Source organism: Bidens hawaiensis, unplaced genomic scaffold, assembly GCF_021521415.1.
Source record: "Bidens hawaiensis isolate Kalapana, Puna unplaced genomic scaffold, B.hawaiensis_p1.1 tig00054428_1, whole genome shotgun sequence".
NCBI lineage: Eukaryota > Viridiplantae > Streptophyta > Magnoliopsida > Asterales > Asteraceae > Bidens > Bidens hawaiensis.
The window spans coordinates 1-6500 of record NW_027506293.1 but is presented as its reverse complement, the minus strand read 5'-3'; positions in this window follow the sequence as shown (position 1 = coordinate 6500).

Below are 6500 nucleotides of genomic sequence, written 5' to 3'. Positions count from 1 at the left end.
TCTTTGGTAATTGGAGGTGCAGACATATACAGTTTCAGTGTCTCGGATTCATCTATGTTTGCAGCTGGACGAACTGTAGAGCTTCCACCTTGATCAACTTGAGGTGTCGTAGAGGATACATCATCACTATTCTTGAACTCGTCTCCAAACTTGTGAATGAGTTTTTGTTGGAGGTCTAGGTACATAGCAGTTAATCCTCCCATGTTGGACTGAAGCTCTTTAATCTTGGAATCTTTATCGGAGTTACCAGCTTCCAGTTCTTGAGGTTTGTCAGAAGCACTAGAACTTGACTAACCCTGATTGACTAGGCCAGATGACCCAGAAGGAGGGTCGCCATGTTGAAGATCAGCCTCAAATTCAAACTCACGAGCAATATCGTCAAAAATCTGATATTGAGTTTGAGGCTCAGCAGTGGATGGGCTTGGATCAATATGAGTCTCAGGAACATTCGACTCAAGTTGAAGTTATGGTTGTTGTTGGCTAGTTGTGGTTGTTGGTGCATCTTTGTTTGCCAGCACACCAGGTCTCGGATCTTTCTTCATTCGTTTTCGTGGAATGAGATCGGCGGCTGGTTCTTTAACAAAATCTTCATCTAGATTTTCAGCAACTGTCTGAGGAGGCTTCAGAGCAGTTGACTGAAGTAACTCTTTAAACCTTTCAAATACTTGTAACTGTTCAGTAGTCGGAGCAGTCTCCGAGTCACGGTGTTCATCTTCCAAATGTGGCACATTTTGTTCCTCATCTTCATCATCAGAGCTGATTTCATGTACAACAGTGGGCCTTGAAACCGATGCCACGTGTTCCTCAGCAACTTGAGCAACAACTGGTACGGTCTCTGTTTCAGCAAACCGGCCAAATTTAACCAAAGCATGAAGGCCCTGATAAACAATCTTTGATCCTTTCCTGGATTGCTTCATCAGCCCAAAGGTGTTAGGTCCCATTGACTTCATATCCGGTGTGTCAACAGACCTAACGAGATCAGTGTAATGTGAATCAAAAATCATCTATAGAAAACGTGGATACGTAAGGAACATCTCTTTCTTCTTCCCCTTCAGATTGCTTATCATCTCATCAAAAACAAACTTGGAATAATTGTAATTCCAATCCATGATTAGAGCAATAATAGTCGACATCTGAGTGTGGCTTATTTCATCAGATCCTCCTTTCCTTCCCGACACACATGAGAAGAACGTGTGTATCAAGAACCTCCAGTAGGGGTGAAATAACTTTTTGATTGCCGGAGGATATGTTCCCACATAACCCATTATTGTAAGAATCTCATAGACAGTAGTAGTCGAGTATTCCGTTGGGTAATCAGGTTGATCCCCAAACAGAAGCACCTCCCGTATGATGGCCTCTTTGATGACGTCTGGCTTCTTTTGCACTTTGGAGTCTATCGACACATCCACCTGGCCCTCGTTGATTGATAGAAGCGTTGTGTAACACCCCGGCTAAAGCGGAATACGCCCGGGTGTGACGTACAGATTACCCAAAACACATGTGACACTATTAAGTGACAATAATATAATTAATTCATTCAAATCCCAAGTACACAAGTTGCTCAATAAGACAAATAAAGGAGAAACAATAAAACATGTCTTCTTGTTTATTCTTTGAATAACCTAACTTCTACTGTCTTTCGCCATTTCATCCTCTAATGTAAGTACCTGTAGCATATATATAAAATAAAGTCAACTAATTGAATAGTTGGTGAGTTCACACAAGTTTGATACAAGTACATAAAAACCATACAATTCCATGAAACTTGGTGTAGTAATAGCGCAAGCAATGTCTTTTCCATTCGGTAACAACCAAATATACTCGGATCGGGGGTCCCTATTCCACTCATAACATCGAGGTCCTAAATGCATAAGGGGGCGTATGATCATACTTATTGAGGAAACCATGAGCAAGTAGTCTTTGAGCAAGTAAGCAAATAATCACACAAGTCCATGTAACGAATTGTAGTTTGTAATAATAATTAAATAAAATTTCATTGTTGATAGGATATATATGCTACCCCCAAAATAGTAAAAAGGGTAAAAAGGGGGTGTGAAAAACTCACCTTTGAATTGGGATGACTAACTTGAAAATGAAATGAAAGCGCGTTATATAAAACCGAACGATCGAATCTGGTGAGCTAAAATAATAAACACAATAATTACTAACTAAACAATGGAAAATAAAAGGTTGGTTTTAAGATTCATGCATTATTATATATAAGTATTTTGTTACATATTTTTACCCACTTTAAAGTATTTTTAGTAACTAAGTCTAACGGATTTTAATAAGTTATAATATTACTTATAAGGTGAATATTGATTATAATAATATTTAGCGTTGCCGGTATTGTTTTATTAGTATAACGTTTGTCAGTTTAGGATTTATTATATATATTATTTACATAATTATTCTACGAGTTTTAACGAGTGGTTTGGTTTGTAATAGTTAATTCTTGAACGGAAATTGTTAACGGTAATCAAAACATCTTTTATTTAACTATGAAACTAATTTTATTTATTTTGTATGATTTATAAATATATATTTAATTTATTAAAACTAATAAAAAATGGTTTTCAAAAATACAAAACAGGTTTGTTGTTACCCGGGTTCAAACCCGGGTCTTCACAACCAAACAACATATACACAACCCACTGCACCAGTTGAGTTTTTTGTTTAAAAGATGAAAGAAATTAATTTTAAACACCAACCCAACTTCATCTTCTTCACATAAACCCTAGATTTCAATTCTTCCAATCCATTACATGTTTGATAGATTTAGGTTAGGGGTTTTGTTAGACGGATCAAACTAATGAAAACCCACCTATCAATTACCTCTATTGATGCCGGAAAGTGGGTAAACTACAAGTTGGCCGGAATAAACTTGGACGAACAAATTAGAGATATTAACGAGTTTGTTTGGGGAATTTTATGTCTGTAGCAAGTTTAGAAGAAGATTAGGGTGCTATTTATAGCCTCAATTTGTCCGTTGGATGATTAAATCGAGTTAATGAGTTTTTAATTATTATCCGGCGGTTTAGGGGATTAACCGAACGTTGTAGTGTGTTAATACTCATAATACGACTTGATTAGACTTTAAGATGATGGAGAATCGAATTTATATCATTACAATTGGGTTAATATGGCGTTTTGAAGGGGTTTTAATGGTCACCGGAGTTTCTGCCATTCGCCGGAATATTGGTCGGCCGGAAAAACGTGGGTCAGGGGTGGCTGGGTGGTGTATTATTATTATTATATTATATTTTAAATATAAATGTTACAATTTAAGCCCCTCAACTTCTTTAATATATACAAACTGTTTTTAAGCTTAATTAATCTTTAACCCTTAATTTTATAATTATGTATAATTGATTTAAACTTGTTATATTTTTAATATCCTTAGAATTTTTACGTTTTATATCCGTATAGATTTAAACTTTGATTATTTTATAGACTTTTATAGCTCGGAGTTCGTTAATTGAATTAAACAAATAGAAAAATGAACGAATAACAACTATAAATCATCGTAGTTAATATCAAATGATAAACAACAAATATGGATTTATTGAAACGACACAACGGGTCGGTTTAACGAATACAAGTACGAATACAAATAAAAATTGACAAATGTCACACGTTGTTCCAAAAATCAGTAATCATTTTCTTGCAAATGACTGGATTTTCTCATAAGGCGTGAGAAATCCTACAAGTGTTGAGACCGGCAATCATGGATTTAAACTCCTTGTGAATCAGTGGTGAATCAAATAGATGTCCAGCTATATTATGTGTATCCACAAACTTTAAGTGAGCTTGATCAACCATTACTGCTCCAAATGAGTCAAATTAGTGAACATGTACTTGACTAGAGTGACATTTACAAGTATGGAGTTACAATTGTCATATTTTTTAAAAAATTAGGGGCCAATGATGACAAAATCACATTAGGTGGACCATAAAAGAAAAATAGTAACAATATTATAATGGATTTCGGTCAATCAATGAATTCTATGTCTAAAAGGGGAGATCTCGGTCAAACAAAGTGGTTTTCGGTCAAGGATGGTGTTCTCTGTCGAGATTAAGCGAGAAAATGAGTTCTCGGTCAGAGGCCAGGAGATATCGGTCAAGAAAGTCAACCGAGAACCCCTTTGATTGGCCATGGGTCTTCGGTCCGACAGCTGGAGATAGAGAACCCTTTGAGTTATCCCTTGAGATCTGTGCAATCCTTCCAAAAATCACCGAGATCCCCATTAAACCTGCAACAGAATCTTTTAAGTCCCTGATTGATAACCCTAACACGCTCCAATCAAAATTTCAATCACGAATCCTAACAACCCATGACTTCTCGTTCGTCTATGAGATCCGTCTATTCGTCTATTCATCAATCCTTGAGAACACGGTTCTCACAAAAACAATTAACTTGAGACTGGGTTCATTTACCAGTGAATCAAACAAATACGAACACCAATAATAGCTTAATGTGAGTGTCTTATGCAAGACAGTGTTTTCGGCCAGGTGACTTGAGAGAGAGAAAAAGGTTTTGAATTTTAACGCGATGAGAGCAATAATTGAGATTTAAAGGATTATTTACACCCCAAACAATATGGATCGAGAAACCATTGACAGACCCAAACCAGAGGTTCAGCCCAAAAATCATGTTATCAAATAAGCAGCAGACCAGCGTAAGGCCCAAATTAGTTTAAGCACATTGAAAACGACCCAGTTAGATCACACGTTTCGATGAGAGTAGTTTCGAGATAAACAAATAAACATAAATAGACAGAAATAATAATAATAATAATAATAATAATAATAATAATAATAATTAACACGAAATACCAATCCTTTCGAATTTTGCAAATTGTGATCAAATTTCAGTTTTATTATGAAAACGCTGCCTTTTATGAAAAGATCTGAACATGAAATCATATTGTTTAAGATGTTGTCACAAGGATTCATGTTCAGTGTTATTATGACATAAAGAAGCAGGTTGATAGAAGGTATAACAGAATTAGCATGATTTTCATTGCACCGGTGATATGAGTTAGGTTCAGTTCGGCATAAAGCTTAGATGGACATCACTTATGGACCTGTGATGCCTCCTATATCTTCTCAAAGCGTATTAGGCTTTCTCCAGATCATCCCAATTTGACTTCAACCCCTTAGTGCTTGATCAAAAATTTTATGCAGCAAAACTTAGGACCTTAAGCCTATTGAAGTATAACATCAAAAATTATATACAAACTTAACTAAACACATTTTTAATGACATAATAATAACAATAGCGAATGCATGTAAGTCCAGAATCTGGATCACTACAGTAAGATAACACATTACTTTTGGTGATCAAGACACTAACGGGCTTGTTTATGACTGGCTATTTACTTTTCTGCCTATCATTTGGAGAGATGTATATGGAGACATGCACATTTCTTCAAAATGACTCTCCACAGTAAGTTTAGCATATTTAGTTTATATCACTTCAACTCTTACGCATCATAGAAATCTACCATACAAATCAATGACAGTTCTAGAGCCTTTTAAGCTTAATAACTTCACCCGTTAGGCACACAAAAACAATTTATCTATCATTTTCAAAAGGTTGGATCAATTTTCATTTAAAAATATTTTAAGCTTCTAAAAGTTGTTAACTGAATAATCATATCATTTCCCAGACAGTCACAGAAGAAACACATGTTATGAACTCAGTCACCCTTGTCACTCTTCAGTTTTCAGGTAAATGGCTATCTAGTATGACCACTAGTGGTTAACAGGACCAAAACACATATGAGAATACGTGTCCCTCCAACTTGGAATTACCGACATAATATTAAGTGAATCAAAGTGGATTTTCAATTATGCTTTGAAAGAGTGACACGTATTCTCCAACTGTGAAAGAGTGACACGTATTCTCATATTAAGTGAATCAAAGCATAATTTAGCTTTAACCATGTTAATGGTCCTACATTATTGGTTGATAGAGAATCAAAGTGGATTTTCCAATAAATTACGAAATGCTATAGTTCTTACATATGATTTCTGAATTGATTCAGAAGTAATTCGCGAGATCATGCACTCTTCTTTCTTAGATATCACTTTCCTAGTTATAACAGAAAAAGTACATCTTGTTGGATCCAGCCTATTCTTGAAATAAACAACTCGCACACACTCCCTTTCCAAAAAAGATCAAGACCCCAAGCACTACACTTAGATTTATTAGATTTGTTGCTAAAATATCGGTATTAAACCCGAAACTCCCGGCGGATGGCTAGTGGCCCAAAGAAACGAAAGAATCGGTTACATTTTTCATATGATCTCCTCGTATAGATAGACTAAAAAATAGAACAGAGTTCTTTTTGTATTACTTTGTCCTATTTATATATATATAGTTATAGTTTCCTACTTTCTAAATCGAATAAAAAATCTATTCGATTTAGAAATCATGAATTACCTCCTTGGTCCCACCCCCCTCTTAAAACTAAAAAAGGCCTACGAACACGAAC